Raw genomic sequence first — 16,289 nt, 5'->3', positions numbered from 1 at the left:
GTTAGCTTGTCTCTCACCAACAGAAGTTGGTCCAATAATTGATATTTCCTCACCCACCTTGTATTCTAATATCCAGGGACCAATATGGCTACAACAACACTGCGAACTTTTCTGTTTATGCATATTTTTGTCTTCAAGATTATTTTCATGAGTGGAAAGAGTGCCCTCAAAGCATTGGTTTGAAAGCTGGCATTTTATGGAGCTTTCTGGGTGTTCTTAGAGAAGCTGGTAACTACTTCGGTGGTTGACTCTAAATTTTGATCACCCATATAATATTTGTCAGGGAACTTATTTTGGGAAAAAAATGCTAGGGTTAAACTTGTCTTTCCACCCTTATCCAATCTGTGTCTTTCCTTTCTGCATCTGGTCTCTTGTCTCCTTCGGGTTCAGGGTGATGCTGCATGCAATAATCTGCATCACTGGAGCTCCTACATTGAACTACTTAGTTGCAGTGTGTGATGTTGAGTGTGAAGATACTAGTCTATTTCACTCAGCCTCACAGGCTGTACCTGAAACACTTCAGCCCAGGAGTTTAGCAATACAAGTTCCTCTTCACTGTCATAGGATGGTCAGCAGAAAAAGTGGAGAAAGGGAGGAGTGGGTTTAACTTGCTATTTGCTGAAGGTGCATCCTCAACATGTGGCCAGGCAACAGTTGTTCATTCCTGGATCTGTATAAAACTTCTTACTTTACCATTGCACTTGTAGTTCTGCTTTGCTATTCCATAACCTGATAAAAGAGACTGTGATTCTGGAAAGCTGGCCTTTGTTTCTCCAAGTCTCCCTTACAACGTACTTTTTAATTTGACCATTCTTTTTTAATCTCATTATTTTTACACACAGCTAAGTCAATTCTATTACTCAACAAAATTAAGTGCAAATTTAAAAAGATTTCACCTTTAATTATATCTACTATCTGGTGTTCCTTTACCAAGTGTAAGTCCCCTTTTTATTTATTATACATTGGGATTCATTTTAAAATGATTTAATATACCCAACTCATTTTTACTTGTTTTCTATTTGTGCTTCCATAGTTGTCACTTCAGCACTTCAGTTAATATAAGACTTAACACTTTTTTCTGATTTCTTGAGGATGATCTGAAACAGATAAAATGTGAATGGAAAAGTTTCCTTGTCCTTTAAAAAGAAAGTTATTTCAATGATAGTTAAGCGTCTCACACCTCACAGCATTTGATGCTAACATTCCATCACATCAACACCTCCATGCCCTATAATATGACCAATCTTGCTCTGAAATTGGGGATCTGAAGAGTCTGCGTGAAAATTTGGGAATTTCACCAATTTTGTTTCCTTGGAAGTAGGACTGGGCCCTCAGGTATTAGTGCTGTCATCTGCTGCAGGAAAAAGTGCAGATACTGAACTCAGGATTTGGCAAGGAAAGGAAGGTTGAAGTAATATTTTAAATTTTTACATGCAGAATTCTGTTCATGAGTGGAAGATAATTCAACATTGCTGTTTGTTTGTTTGAGTGGGAGATAATTCAACATTGCTGTTTGTTTGTTTGTCTTTGTTCAAAACAGTCTGCCATTCTCCTTTAAAAGATGAGATTTCCTATCTAAGTTATTGTGGGTTTAATTCTTCACTAAACTGCAGCAAATCCCCCTTTGGCAAAGCTTCTAGAGCAGTATCTGCACTAGACTGTTGCTTCTACTGGTGCAGCTTATCTAGCGGGTACTATTGTGGACTTCACTAGGGTTTCCAATCACAGGCATTTTAACTCAGAGCAAGTCTAAATGGCATGGTTGTTAAAACAATGGCAGCAATGAGAGTTCTGTCTCAGTGCTCCCACCACTGCAACCTCCCGTGGAACTGCTCTCATGGGAAACTCGAATGGCTAGAGTAGATAGGCCTAATTGTTCATTCGCTGCTGTGAGCCCAGCTGCAAAATGCATGTTCAGCAATAGATGTGGAAGCAACAGAAGAGCTAAAATCCAGTGAATCTACATTTAGCTTATAGCCAGCAGACCGTCTAGCTAGGGACAGAGATAATGCCACAAGAGGACAAAAAATGCTTTGGCAGTTAAAGATGCATTTTCTTTCCTCTTAGATATTTTTGTCAGTTTTGTGTGTTTCCTGTTTTGTATTCCACTTATACATTTAATATTAGAGGCCTGTACATCACTGCATTCTGAACTTTCTACTTTTCACCAATATAATACAGTCAAGCCCGATTAACAAATCTCACACACACACACGCCCCACCTCCCTCAGCCTGAATGGTTAACATTTGGCAAATATGTAAGTAACTGTAGGCACCCTTTACTAGAGGGGCCTCTGAGCTTAATTGGGGTGCTCTAGTTGGGAAGATCTTGAATGCTGCAATCCAGCCTTCGAGACTACAATGTCCATGATGCCTTGAGGAACAGAGAGAGAAATTTCCTTTCCTGGGGAGTTCTGGGAGAGGAGCTGAGACTGCTTTTGTGGAGCTCTGCCCATACCAAAAGCTGCTACAAGGAAGCCAGAAGCTGCTACTGATAGCCTGCTGGGGCTTGGATTAAGCAGGGAGCCTCAGAGGCTGTTGATGGGCTTCACTGGAGCCAGGGAAATTAATCTGTTCAGAACTGACTGAGGAAGGCCTGCAGTGCAAGCAGCGAGAGTAACCACTGCTTTTGCTATTTGGGAAAGTGCTTGCAAAAGGAAGGGGGACAGCAAAGAGACTTCAAAGGTTTTTCTGAGTCTGCAAAGAGGTAGAGTAGTTTTGTCATCTAACCAGAACCCAGAGTTGCTGACATCTGGTTAAAACAACTCTAATCTTCAGAGCAGGTGTGCAGCTTGGAATGATCCCAAATTAGAAATGTTCTGCCCTTTGCTACCTTGGCTGGACTGATTCACTGGACCAACAGAGTGCTGTCCCCGGCTTCAAGATCTTCAAGCACACCCATGCAAGCGTTTAGAAGTCTGAAATCCAGAGGAGTGTACACTCAGGGGTGGGATAAATGGTGACAGTGTAAATGCAAGTTATATAAATTTCATTTACTACTGTAAATTGCATTTTTTAATTGATTTTGGCCTCAATTGGAGTATTGTATCCAGTTCTGGGTGCCATATTTCAGGAAAAATGTGGAAAATTGGAGAAAGTCCAGGAAAGAGCAACAAAAATAAAGGTCTAAAAAACATGACCTATGAGGGAAGATTGAAAAAAAATGTTTATTTAGTCTGGAGAAGAGAAGACTGAGAGGGGACATGATAACAGTTTCAAGTACATAAAAGGTTGTTACAAGAAGGAGGGAGAAAAAATGTTCTCAACTTGTGAGGACAAGAAGCAATGGGCTTAAACTGTAACAAGGGCAGTTTAGGTTGGACATTAGGAAAAATTTCCTGTCAGGGTGGTTAAGCACTGGAATAAATTGCCTAGGGAGGTTGTGGAATCTACATTATTGGAGATTTTTAAGAGCAGCTTTGACAAATATCTGCCAGAGATGGTCTGGATAATACTTAGTCCTGCCATGTGTGCAAGGAACTAGACAGGATGACCTCTCGAGGTCCCATCCAAGTTATAATATGTGGTGCTACCAGTTCCACCTATAATCAAATAATAATAAATAATAACAGAAGGTGGAATTAGACCCTAAAAGTAAAAGATACCAGGAAAAAAATGTGGCTGACAGAAGTTAGCCAGTTAGTTTGGAGTACAAAGCCGTGATTTGCCCCAGAGTATGCTGGGAAGGCTGAAAATCTGGTTTTCAAAGGCAGGAGCATAGTAGGAGACACACACCATAAGTGTGATTTTCAAATCTTTCCATTTAATTGTTTGTGTAGCAACATTTCCTTATAGCTAGAGACAGGAAATTGTGCAATATACAAATTTCCTTTAAAAAGACAGCTTTGCTTTCTCTTCCTATTCACCTCTAAAATGTTCTGATTAGTGTCTCTCATAAGGTGCATGTCTGTTGGATTTTTTTGAATTGGGGCAGGATTGCTTGTTTTTAAATAAAGGCATGGTGTAACTACTGGAATAAGCACATTTTCTTCTAAAGTGATGTGTTACAAAACCAGCATGTTAAGTTACTAAAGAACAAGAAATAATACTGAGAGATTAGCTGATATTATTTCCTGAAAACATGACAGTGGAGGGCTTCATAAACATCATCCCCCAAAAACTCAAAATACCTCTTTCTAACTGTACAATGTTGCTAAAATTAATATTATATTTTGTTCTAATGCAGTAGCAATGATGTATTTGAGGCTGAGATGGACATCACATTTGAAATCCTGAAGGCTAAGATTGTAGCAGAAACCCTATTGAGGTTAGGAGCTCAACGGTTTTGTAAAAGAAGCCAGAGCCAAGGTTTTAAGAGCTCCATGGGAACTCTGAGCTGTGGGGATCTAAAAAGGAAGAAGAATGAGTCGAGGCCAGGATCCATGCAGACTTCGCCACCATGTAAGTCATAAAACACACACACACGCACACACACACACACACACACACACAAAAAACTACTACTACTACTGCCACTGCTGACCGTAAGGGCATGCTTCTTCTTTCTTATAAGCTCACTAAATAGCCATCCTGATGTAGAGAATCCTGGTTTCTGTCGGAATAGATTTCTTACACATTAAAAACTCCATTGCAGGTGGAGCCTTGCACCTAGAGCAGAGTTAATCCCATTCTTTATCTTTGTGCACTTGAACAGTTTTACATATTCAAGTTTTTCTAATTTTTATTTAAATTTATTAGAACTTACTTATTCAGTTAGACCCTCATTCTGCTGCCATTGAAATAAACAGCAGAACTATATTTTACTTCAGTCGTGCAGGATCAGGGCCATAGTTATGGCTCACATAGTCTTACTTTCAGTGACTTGTAACTTTCCAACCCCCTAAATACTTCAATACTTTAGGGCTGGAAGTTCTCATGCATGTTCTCAGCCAAAACCTGAACACCTCTGGAAAAACTGAAGAAACCTAACTTGTTCCACTTGTTTAAAGTAGTTGGAAGTCAAGAAAATGCAGGAGCACTATTGCTGAATGATGCTGAAATAATTTTAAAATTATTTTAAACAGAAGCAATATCGTGTATATTTTTCAATTAAAAGCACACAGGGAAATTTAAACACAAAAATCTTGTAATGCATAATTGCAGTCAAGAATTTACCCACACGAGTCAGAAAATTCCAAGTTAGGTTGCACATAGGAAGGTTAATTCACTCTGCAGTATGAAGGATTATATCAAATAGCTCTAACTATTCAAAGTATATATAAAATGGCTGAATTAGGATAATCTGTGAATGGTCTGATGTTCAAATTCTCAACTCAAATGCTGCATATTTTTTCAACTATATTTTCTTAATTGTTTGTGTTTGAAATTCATTGTAATTAAATCTAAGGAACAACACCAATCTCCCTTCTTGGCCAACAGCAAAAATGAAACTGCACAAATTTAAATTGTTTGTTTAAATTTAAATTTATTGGTGGTAGCTTCTATTTGGTCAAGAGGTAAGGGGTGAAATTTTCAAAGCCCCCTAACTGAGTTAAGAGTCTAGGTCTCATTGAAAGTCAATGGAACTTAGTCTCCTAAGTCATTTCTAGGCATGTCTGAAAATTCTACCTGAGGCTAATAGTGGCTATGTTTATAATTAATGGATAATTCTTTTACCCATTAATTTGTGCACTTTGTAGGCTTCATACTAGTTATTTGCATCACTACTAGAACTGTAATTTCACCTTCTCAACTTCCTCTGGAGACAGCTCATGAAATAAATTTGGTGACTCCAGTCTGACTTATATAAAGCACCCCCTGAGACTAACTCCAAGACAGTTTAAGAATGGCAATACAAGAAAACCCTTAAAACTGATGCCATACATTTAAGAATTTAAAAGAAACATCCTCTTTTATTCATAAGAGTTCCATCAATTTGGCCTTGTATTTTATGGAACACATACAAACCGTGCAAAATGGAAGGAAAAATAAACAAGAAAAAAGTGCTGAGATCACAGCTTGTACAACCTTCCTGCCAAAAGAAACTAGATTTGTAACTATATTACATGACTGAGTGAGCAGTCCACAAGGAGCTGTTCTGTTTATACACAATGCTCCAGTCTCTATGCCATTCAAGGACTCCTCACTGGAGAGGGTGAGGGGAATGTACTTTAAAACCTCTAGAATTAATCTGATATCATAAATCAAACCCACAGCCTTGGAAGCCTTCTTTGTCCTGTCCTGTAATTTATTTAGCAAAAATAAGTTACTCTACCTGCCAAAACCTGTTATTCTTCCCTAATAAATCCAGACAGTTTTTTGATCTTTAGGCTCAAATAGAAATTACTTCACACTGTGCAGTAACTGTAGTTCTTTGAGATGTGCCCCCATGGGTGCTCCACTGCAGGTGTGAGCGTGCCCCCTGCACCTTCGATCAGAGATTTTCATTAGCCGTGCTTGTTCAGCCTGCGCCCTGCACCAAGGCTGTATCAGTTTGCACAGGCAAACTGCCCTCAGTTCCTTCTGCACCGCCAAGTCTCAGAAGGAAACTCCGAAACAGAAGGGACGGAGGGTCGATAGTGGAGCACATCTCTAAGAACTACAGTTAATGCACAAGGTGAGTAAACTCTCTCTTCGAATAGTGTACTTATGGGTGCTCCAGTTGAGGTGACTCCTGAGCAGTATCCCCATAGGGAGGAGGGAGCTTCAGAATCGAGTCCAGAACTGAGAACTGAAGAATTGCATTGCCAACTACCATATAGGAGCTAGAGGCCTCAACTAGCGCATAGTGTCAGGAGAAGATATGTATTGAGAACCATGTAGAGGCTCTGTAGATTTCAGATACGGGACATTCTTAATTAGAGCTATAAATGTAGACTGTGACCTTGTAGAGTGAGCTGACCCTCCAGAAGTGGGTGCAATGTGGGCAGCAATGTCAAGCAATAACACATCCAGGAATCCATTTTGATAGTCTTTGGGTAGAAACAGCAGAACCTTTAGATCAATCTGTAAAAGAAATGAATAGTCTAGGACACGGTTTCTCAACCTGTCAGTCAGGACCCAAAATTGTGTCACTAGAATGTTTCAAAGGGTCGAGTAGCAGCTCCTGTGGCTCCTATCCCACAGGCCTGATTGGGCTTGCCTCCCTGCTCTAGGCACTGTAACCTCTGGGATCCCAGCACCACTCAGGTTTGGCCCAGACGTCATGATGACGGGAGTCCAAGCAGGCCAAATCTGAGTGAGTGGCACTGCAGCCAGGTAACAACTCCACTCACACAGATTTGGTCCAGTCGGGAGGCGAGGCCAAACCTGAGTGTTGCTGCAACCCTGGATGTTGCAACAGTGAAAGCTAAGCCTAGCCAAGCACAGGAGTTGCAGCAGCTGCCACTGTGGTGTAAGTTCCAAGAAGGACCTGACCAAAACCACCTTTGGGCTTTCAGGCACAGACTATTTACTGGGTCACAACAGGCCATAAACATTTACAAATGGATCCTGAGCCCCAAAAAGTTGAGAACTACTGGTCTAGGAGATTCCCAAAATTAGTCTATCTAGGTAGAAGGCCAATTTCCTCCTAACATCTAGAGTAGGGAAAGCAGTCGCCAGACTACAATTATGTTTGGGAAAGAAAAATGGTAAGTAAATATCTGAGTCAAATGAAACTCAGAGGAAGTTTAGGAAGGAACTTTGGGGCTGGCTGTAAGGAAACCATGCCCTTGTAGAAACAAGAGTCTGCCAGTGAGGCCCCAGTTTCTTTGATTCTGTTGGATGATGTAATAGTCACTAAGAAGGCTGTTTTCCAAATTCAGTAAGGAGCAGTTCACCATCGATTCTAAAGGAGGTTTTATGAGACCTAAGAACTAAATTAAGGTTCCCAACCAATATGGGGACTTTAACTGTGGGAAAAGATTTCTCACAACTCATAGCTGTAGGGAGAGAAAACAGCAAGAATCCCTCAATTGGAGTATGGAAAGCTATTATGGCAGACAAATGCACCTTAAAAGAACTAACTGACAGTCCTGTTTTCTTTAGTTGTAGCATGTAATCCAGAACAAGCTGCAACGAGGCAGATTCAGGAACAACTTTCTGGAGTTTGCACCGGTGACTAAATGTTCTCCACTTTTGAGGTAGAAGTTTGCCTAATATTTAGTAACATCTGTTATGCCTCTGCAGAACAAGCAGACTCTAATCCCGTGAACCATGGAGGAGTCCCACTTTGAGGCGGAGAATTCTCAGATTGGGATGCAGCAGTTGCGCTGGACAAAGAGCTAAGTGAAACAAGTAAGGAAACCATGCCTGCTTTGACCATGATGGTGCTATTAGGATAACTCTGGCCTTACCATGTCTGATTTTGTTGACTGCTGTGATGATCAGAGGTATCAGGGGAAATGTGTAAAACAGCTTCTTCAGCCAAGGGAGAAGGGCATCCCGTAAGGAATTATGACCTAAACCCCTCCTTGAATAGACCAGATGCCATTTTTTGTTTGTAGCTGTGGCAGAGAGGTCCATTTATGGAAATCCCCTAGTTTGAAATATGCCAACAAGAATTTGGAAGTCCAAATCCCTTTAGTACTCCAGGGAAAGACATCTCCTGAGAGCATCAGCTGTGACATTTTGCCTTCCCGGAAGATACATAAGAACTTCAGCAGTGTAATTTTTTATGCACCAGTTCCAGAACATTATTGCTTCAGCACAGAGGGAAGGAGAGTTCCTCCTCCTTGCCAATAGATATAAAACATCCAGACCATAATATGGCAGGGATTGGCAACCTTCGGCACACAGCCCGCCAGGGCTGGTTTGTTTACCTGCTGCATCCGCAGGTTCGGCTGATCGCAGCTCCCACTGGCCGCGGTTCACCACTCCAGGCCAATGGGGGTGGCGGGAAGTGGCGGCCAGCACATCCCTTGGCCCGCGCCGCATCCCGCTGCCCCGTGACTTCCGCAACCTCCATGACCAAATCATAGCCTTAGTTATGTGTAATGCAATTGTCTGTGTAACTATTTCACCTATCATACCTGAAATGAAAGATCTAACTGAAATAAAAAGCTTTTAAAGCCAAGATATAGAAATAAAATACACTTCCTTACATATTTCAGAAGAAACTGTCTATCAAGGCAAGTCCAGTTAAACTAAGGCACCATATAGAACTCATGTACACAAGGGAAACCATGAGTTCTCCTCTTCCTGACCAATGCCAGTATCACCACCAAAAGACGTGAAAAGCTGAAGGTCAACATAATGCAAAAGCAGTAGATTTGACAAAATGGAACACAAAATCCAGCATCCCTAACCCTGGCAGTAGCAGGTATCTGATGCTGCAGAAGAACACATCACACTAACACCTACCCAATAATGAACGTCACTAATTGCACAAAGCTTGCAGGAGACGTGAGTGTGCTCAGGATTCCTTCCAGATGTGATATAAACTGGCTTATTTTCTAAATAATGGGATTTGATTACCCTTCTCTTAGCATGCCTACGTGCAAATTCTAGGTCATTAAATTACTGAGCCCTTTAAAAATATCCAGCCACTGTATTTGACTGAATAACCTCCACTAGCAGAGAATTCCACCAGCTGAGTGCATGCTAGTTGAAGAAATATTTGTATCTGTTCTAAAGTTACAGGTCATTCATTCTATCAAGTGACTCCTTGTTCTTGTTTAATGAGGTGCGGGTGGAGGCAGACTCAATCATTCTCATCATTCCTTTGAATTTTTGAATTTCTCAATGCAGACATCTCCTGCTCTTTTCCTTTCCAGGCTGAATAATCCTATTTTTTCAGTTATATCATAAACAAGTCAGATCATATCTCTAATCCTCTGTTTCCCTTCTGTGCATCATTTCATAGTCCCTGTGGCCAACACCACTACTAACTCTCATCTCTTCTTTGGTTTTTCATTCTCTCCCACTAAAGTAATATGAGCTACTGAGACACACCTTTGTCCATGCCCTTCAACTAAGATTGAATGGGAAGGTGTGGGGTCCAGAAAACTCTTTACCCTTCAGCTCCTCTCTTTAGAAGTTATGGACAGGGGCTGACTGAATATTGCAGCACCTAACTTTTAGGCCCAGCAGCATTGCACAACCTCTTATTAGGCACCAGGCTCCCCATACAATGCATAAGGAGAATTAGGAGACTAAAAAGGGATTCACAAAAAACAGCATACTGAGCCAGGAGCCACCTAAACTCTCCTCAGGAAATGCTTAGGATGGAGGTGTGTCTTGTTAGGCAAAAGTTAAAAATTAGCTAACAGCTAAAACAAAAACCGCAGAACAAGCAGGAATGCTTCAGTAGCATTAAGTAGCAAGGACACTAACAACTGTAATCAATTAATAAGCTTATATGGTCAATGCCTGCCCAGTAACTCAGCTCTTAGAACAGAACAAACCCTCCCTTCACAGCCCACTGAATACCTGTACGCACTCATCCCTAACCCCCTACCCCACCCCACCCCACCTCCTTCCCCTGCAAGGTTGTCATAAACATTTAATGCAATTAAAATGACCTTTCTAATGTCTGTCTCTGTATGCACAAATAAATGCAAATAAATTAATAAAAAATGTATATAACTGGTCACTATGGCACCATATTTTTAAAGCTGCTTGTCAGTCTTCCCAGTACTGTAAATAAACCCCCTTCAGTATTGTCTGTGCTTGCCTAATTCTTAGGGAAAAAAATATTTTTGCCTAACAGTCTTAAGCTCCACCCCTCAAAGGAAGTCAGGTACCTAAGTACGTGCAAGAGAGTGAGAATGATTGTATATCCCAGTGTTTAGGGCACTCAAGTGGGAAATGGCAGACCTGGATTCAAGTTCCTGTTCCGCTAGCTATGGATCAGGGATTTGAACCCAGGTCTCCCACATCCTGAGGGAGTGTGCTAACCTGTGTATTACTGGTAAAAGAAATGCATGTCCTCTGCCAGCATCTTTTGTGTGGATTTAGGCATCTGTTGAGCAATGTCTAACAAATTGGGCCCTCAAGGCAAGCTAAGTAGGGGAAGGCCTAGTCTGAGAGTCTCACTGGTGCTTAGATGCAAATCAGGCATAGAGCAGCAAGCATAGAGCGTCAGTGCTTAGGCAGCTGTGTACATGCCCAGCCAAAATTTAGGAGCCCCAGGGACTTTAACAATAGAAAATTAAGGATTTTAGACACCTTCAAGACTATAGACAGATCAGTGGTGGTTCTGCAAATGCCAAAGCCAACAAAATGTTAGGCTTAGGGCTTGTCTACGCTACGCAGCTTTTAGTGACAAGGCTGTGTCGACGTGGCCTTGTCACTAAAAGTCAGCATGTGTAAATGCTCTCTGTTGGTATTTCGTCAGCACTTTTGCCGACAAAATACTTCCTGCCAACAAAGCCGCATTCACATTGCTTTAAGTACCCGTGGCTTTAAGTACCCGTGAAAGACAAAAGTTTTGCTGACAATGTCGCAGTGTAGACAAGCCCTTAGATACCTAAATATGGGTTTCTCTCTCCTCTTTGAGGACATCTATGTGAAATTACCCACACAACAGTAATCTTAATAAAAACAAGATTTATTAAAACAGAGAGAAAATTGGAAGAAAAAAACCTTTTGCTTATCATACTAGATTTACACTTCTCATACACTAAACTAGATAAGACATTTTCAGCTTAGCTACGATAAAAAAAGGAAAGTGAATAAGCTTGTATCCCTTAAAACTAATATCCCCTCTGACAAGTCTGGTCAGCCTGTCAGTATTGCTTGCTGCCCAGAGACCAATAACCCCTCTTTTGTTCCCCACAGACACCCTTAACTCCCATCCCCAGTTTTCCCAAACACTGTTCTAAAGACAAAAAGACAGAGTAGGCTTTGGTAGATAGTTTAGTCTCCACCTCTCAGGAGATTGTCCTCTGAAGAAGAAAAAACACTTAATGAAGATTAATGGCTGCCCTTCTACAGCTTAATGAACTAGCTCAGACACTGCCTTTCATTGATCACCGTGGCTGGCTGCACCCAATTTCGGCCAGGTCTCTTGATAAACCCCTCAAGCATTTTTTTCCCCTCTTGTCATGAGCTAAGAGTTATAGACCCTCTGTCATAAAGCTATCTCTTATGATGATGAGTGAAAAACAGCTAAAAAATGGTTCTCAAATTGACAGGTCACTCTTTTTGCCTTTTGTGGTTTTAGGTCTAGTCCACACAGTTTTTACCTGTATAACTATGTTGGTCAGAGCCAATGTTGTACTGACATAGTTATACCAGTACAGTAACTCCTCACTTAAAGTTGTCCCGGTTAACGTTGGTTTGTTGTTACGTTGCTGATCAATTAGAGAACATGCTCGTTTAAAGCTGTGCATTGCTTCCTAATTACGTTGTTTGGCAGCTTTGTCCACTGCTTGCAGAAAGAGCAGCCCATTCGAGCTAGTTGGTGGGGGTTTGGAACCAGGGTGGGCTGGCAGCCCCCCATCAGCTCCCTGCTTCTCTAAGTTCCCTGGGTGGTAGCCGCCCAGCAGGCTGTCAATTGCCGGGCAGTTCAGCTGTCCCTACCCCCAGTACTGCTTCTGCCCTCTGCCTTGGAGCTGCTCCCAGGAGCCTCCTGCTTGCTGTGTGGGGGCAGAGGGGGCAAAGGGGGGCTAATGTCAGGGTGTCCCCCTCACCCCTGCTCCTGCCCCATCTCCATAGAGCGGGGGGGGTGGGGACACGACAGGACTCAGGACAGAGGGAGCTTGCTGGCAGAGGCTGCTGAACTTGCTGATCTACTTTAAAAGGCAATGTACTTAGAGTGGGGTCAGCATACTTAAAGGGGCAATGTGCATCTCTCTTACACACGCACACACACACACACACACACGGTGTGTAAAAGCAGCAAAGAGTCCTGTGGCACCTTATAGACTAACAGACGTATTGGAGCATGAGCTTTCGTGGATGAATACCCACTTCGTTGGAGGCAATGGTGTGTGTGTGTGTGTCATGCTGTCTCTCCTCCCTCCATTTGTGCTGCCTTGTAGAGTGTGAGGCTACATTAACAACAATGTGTTAACCCTTGAGGGCTCAGCCGAGTGCTAGTTCATCATTTAGCAGTAAGGCATTCCCTGGGAAATATCCCTCCCTCTTCCACCCTCTGACTTCACCACCTCAACCAAGCTTCACAATCATCATTGCTGTGTACAGTACTAAATTGTTTGTTTAAAACTTATACTGTGTGTGTGTGTATATATATATATATATATATATATATATATATATATATAGTCTTTTCTCTGGTGAAAAAAATTTCCCTGGAATCTAACCCCCCCCCCCCATTTACACTAATTCTTATGGGGAAACTGGATTCGCTTAACATCATTTAGCTTAAAGTCGCATTTTTCAGGAAAATAACTACAACGTTAAGCGAGGAGTTACTGTACAACCCTAACGTGAACACAGTTATGCTGGTGTAGCTTATTCCCATTCCCATATGGGAATAAGCTATTTTCGTATAAGCGTATTTATACTGATGTAACTGCAACCCCTCTAGGAGGACTGTAACGCTTTAACAGTATTGCCAACCACAAGTGTTCAAAAATCATAAGCCAGACACCCCAAAATCATGAGATTTTTTAAAATAATTTTTGGATTTATGGTTTCTGAGCCATTAGGGTACACTTACTTGGTATTTTCAAGCTCTTCTCCACAAATATGAGAGCTAGAAACTTACTTTTTAAAAAATGAAAACAGAGATTCTCATGCAATCTCTTGATTCCAGGAGTGGAGGCTTTAAGAAAAATACCAGATATCGTGAAATGAGCAATAAAATCACAAATGTTGGCAACACTGGCTTAATTATACTAGTAGAGATAAAGTAGTACAACTTTTCTGCGTAGACAAGCTGTTGGGAGGATGATTGTGTTTAGAGGTTTTTACCAGTTGATTAGCAATTAACTCAAGGTAGTAAGCAACTTTGCAAAGGCTAGTCTAAACACTGTCCAAACTTTGTTCCAGGCTGTGGTTTACCTTATGTCAGCAAGGACTATTCAGGTGAGTAAGGTCATGTCTACACTATAAAGTTTTGCTACTTTAACTATACCAGTACAGTTAAATCCCACCTCCTCATGCACGGATATACCAGTATAAAAGTGCTGATATCAGTATAGCTTTATTCTGGTTCAGAAAGCAAAAGGCACCTTTTTCATAGATTCTAGGACTGGAAGGGACCTTTAGAGATCATCAAGTCCAGTCTCCTGCCCTCATGGCAGGACCAAATACTATCTAGACCATCCTGGATAGACATTTATCTAACCTATCTAACACTTTACTACAGTAGAACTGCCTTCACACCAGGGGTTATATTGGTATAACTATATCAGTAAAAAAATCACACCTCCAATCAGACTAGATATACTGGTATAACTTTTCTAGCCAGGCTAACAGTTTACAGGATCAGTCCTTTACTCTGCAGTATCCCCACGGAATTAGAACTACATACAAACACACACAAAAAATAAAAAAAGAAGTCTAAAGGAAGAAGAAACAGACTGTTGTGCAGCAGCTCAAAAAAAAATTTTTTTTTTTTAGAAGTGTAGGCTGGCCCCCAAATAATGCAAGCCAGTGCTACAGCCAAAAGCATGAAGACTATTGTAGAAGAACAGCTATAGTACTGGTAATTTTAAGAGTCTGACCTTCTGGTTGGCATTGCCATGGAAGACAATGCATTCTTATAACACAACATTAAACTAAGACTCTCAGAATTGTAACCATGTCATCTGTATTTTTTTTTGGATGTCTGGAAAGAACAGCATGTAGGAATTCAGGGTGGGGTTGTACACTAGGTTTCATATCACCAACAGGAAATGGACTCTGATCTGGGGCTTCAATAAGTGCATTACACTTCTCATACACTAAACTAGATAAGACAACTAACGGCCGCCAGGGGGATAGTACTATAGATATTCAAATAATTTTTTTTCTAACTAAGTTGAATTAAAAAATGATACAAAGGGGTCCTTTTAAGTAGTCATAAATAAATGATTATCTAAAGAAAGGTATCTTTGTATACAAATATTTTATAGAATGAGCACTGTGCCAGAAAGAACACAGGGACAAATTTCCTTCCCAGATGGCAGATATGAATAATCACCACTGTCAGTATATTAATATGTGATAGACTGCCAATAAGTTAGTATTTCATAACCAAGACCTTGAGTTCACTAGAAAGGTGTGTTCACTAGAAAGGTTTTTTATAACATGTTAAACGCCTAGTGTTGTTAAGTTTTAACATGTATCAGCTGGCCAGGGTAAGCCCTAGAGGGCAACCATTTCAGGGCAGATTTTTAAATGTGCCTGCATCTTTAAGGGCCTGAGGAGGGATAGCTCAGTGGTTTAAGCATTAGCCTGCTAAATGCAAGGTTGTGAGCTCAATCCTTGAGGGGGCTATTTAGGGAACTGGGGTAAAAAACTCTGTCTGAGGTTTTGTCCTCATTTGAGCAGAGGGTTGGACTAAATGACCTCCTGAGGTCCCTTCCAACCCTAGTCTATGCACTTCATAAACATTTGTGGCTCAGCCTAGGGTAAAAAACAGACCTTTGTTTCCCAGTAGAAAAGTATGCAGACAATCATATTAATTAAAAGGCAATCAAATAAGTTAAAACACAACCACAAACTCAAGTCTAGACATAGCTAATAAGTTTAGGAAAGGGGCATCACACCTTTTAAAGACTGTCAGGAGTAAATGAGGATGAAGGTCAAGGACTCAGATGGGCTTCTGAGATACTGTGATATTAACAAGAAGAAAGAGAGGAAAGACTGTGATGGACTGGCAAACGTGAGGTCTAGGATCGAAGTAAATAATGATTTAACTTGCTGTAACCACAAGATTCAGAACTAGTGTACCTAGGCAAGACAAGTTACAGATGCAAACCAAGCTACGATTTATATGTATAAACATCTCCTGTCTGTGTGTTCCATTCTATGCAACCGAAGAAGTGAGCTGTAGCTCATGAAAGCTCATGCTGAAATAAATTTGTTAGTCTCTAAGGTGCCACGAGTACTCCTGTTTTATATGGTGTAGCTTTCATTTATTTTGATTTACTCTTCTCTAAAAAGAACACCAAACAATGTTTTATTTATGGCCCTACCAAATTCACAATGCATTTGGTAAATTTCATGGTCACAGGATTTTAAAAATCTTAAATTTCACGGCTTCAGATATTTAAAATTGAAATTTCACTGTGTTGTAATCATGGGGGTCCTAATTCAAAAGGAGGCTCTGGGGAGGGGGTCACAGTTGGCCACCCTTACTTCTGCACTGCTGTTGGCAGGGCGCTGCCTTCAGAGTGGGGCTCCCAGCCAGCAGCTGCAGAGATTCCTGCAGACATGGGTCTGACCTGACCCCAGGAGAGGCTCATGCAGGGGAA

General features: G+C 41.2%; 1 protein-coding gene across 7 annotated transcripts in view; it reads right to left on the bottom strand.

The window, feature by feature from the left end:
• The window catches only part of ZMYND11 (zinc finger MYND-type containing 11), a 142,458-nt gene that overhangs the window by 88,334 nt on the left and 37,835 nt on the right, over window positions 1-16,289 (bottom strand). Inside the window, exons 2-3 of one of the 7 annotated variants that reach the window (XM_050942253.1) lie at window positions 6,824-6,945; window positions 999-1,097 (exon numbers count right to left, since the gene is read on the bottom strand). The exons of 3 other annotated variants lie outside the window; for them this stretch is intronic. The gene's annotated coding sequence lies outside the window, so the exon portion shown is untranslated. The remainder of the gene's footprint in view (window positions 1-998; window positions 1,098-6,823; window positions 6,946-16,289) is intronic. 3 more of the 7 variants (XM_050942255.1, XM_050942252.1, XM_050942254.1) reach the window with 3 other exon arrangements.

This window comes from Gopherus flavomarginatus, chromosome 2, assembly GCF_025201925.1.
Source record: "Gopherus flavomarginatus isolate rGopFla2 chromosome 2, rGopFla2.mat.asm, whole genome shotgun sequence".
In the NCBI taxonomy this organism is placed as follows: Eukaryota; Metazoa; Chordata; order Testudines; family Testudinidae; genus Gopherus; species Gopherus flavomarginatus.
Note: the sequence above shows the minus strand (reverse complement) of the source record. Positions and strands in the feature narration are given on the sequence as shown.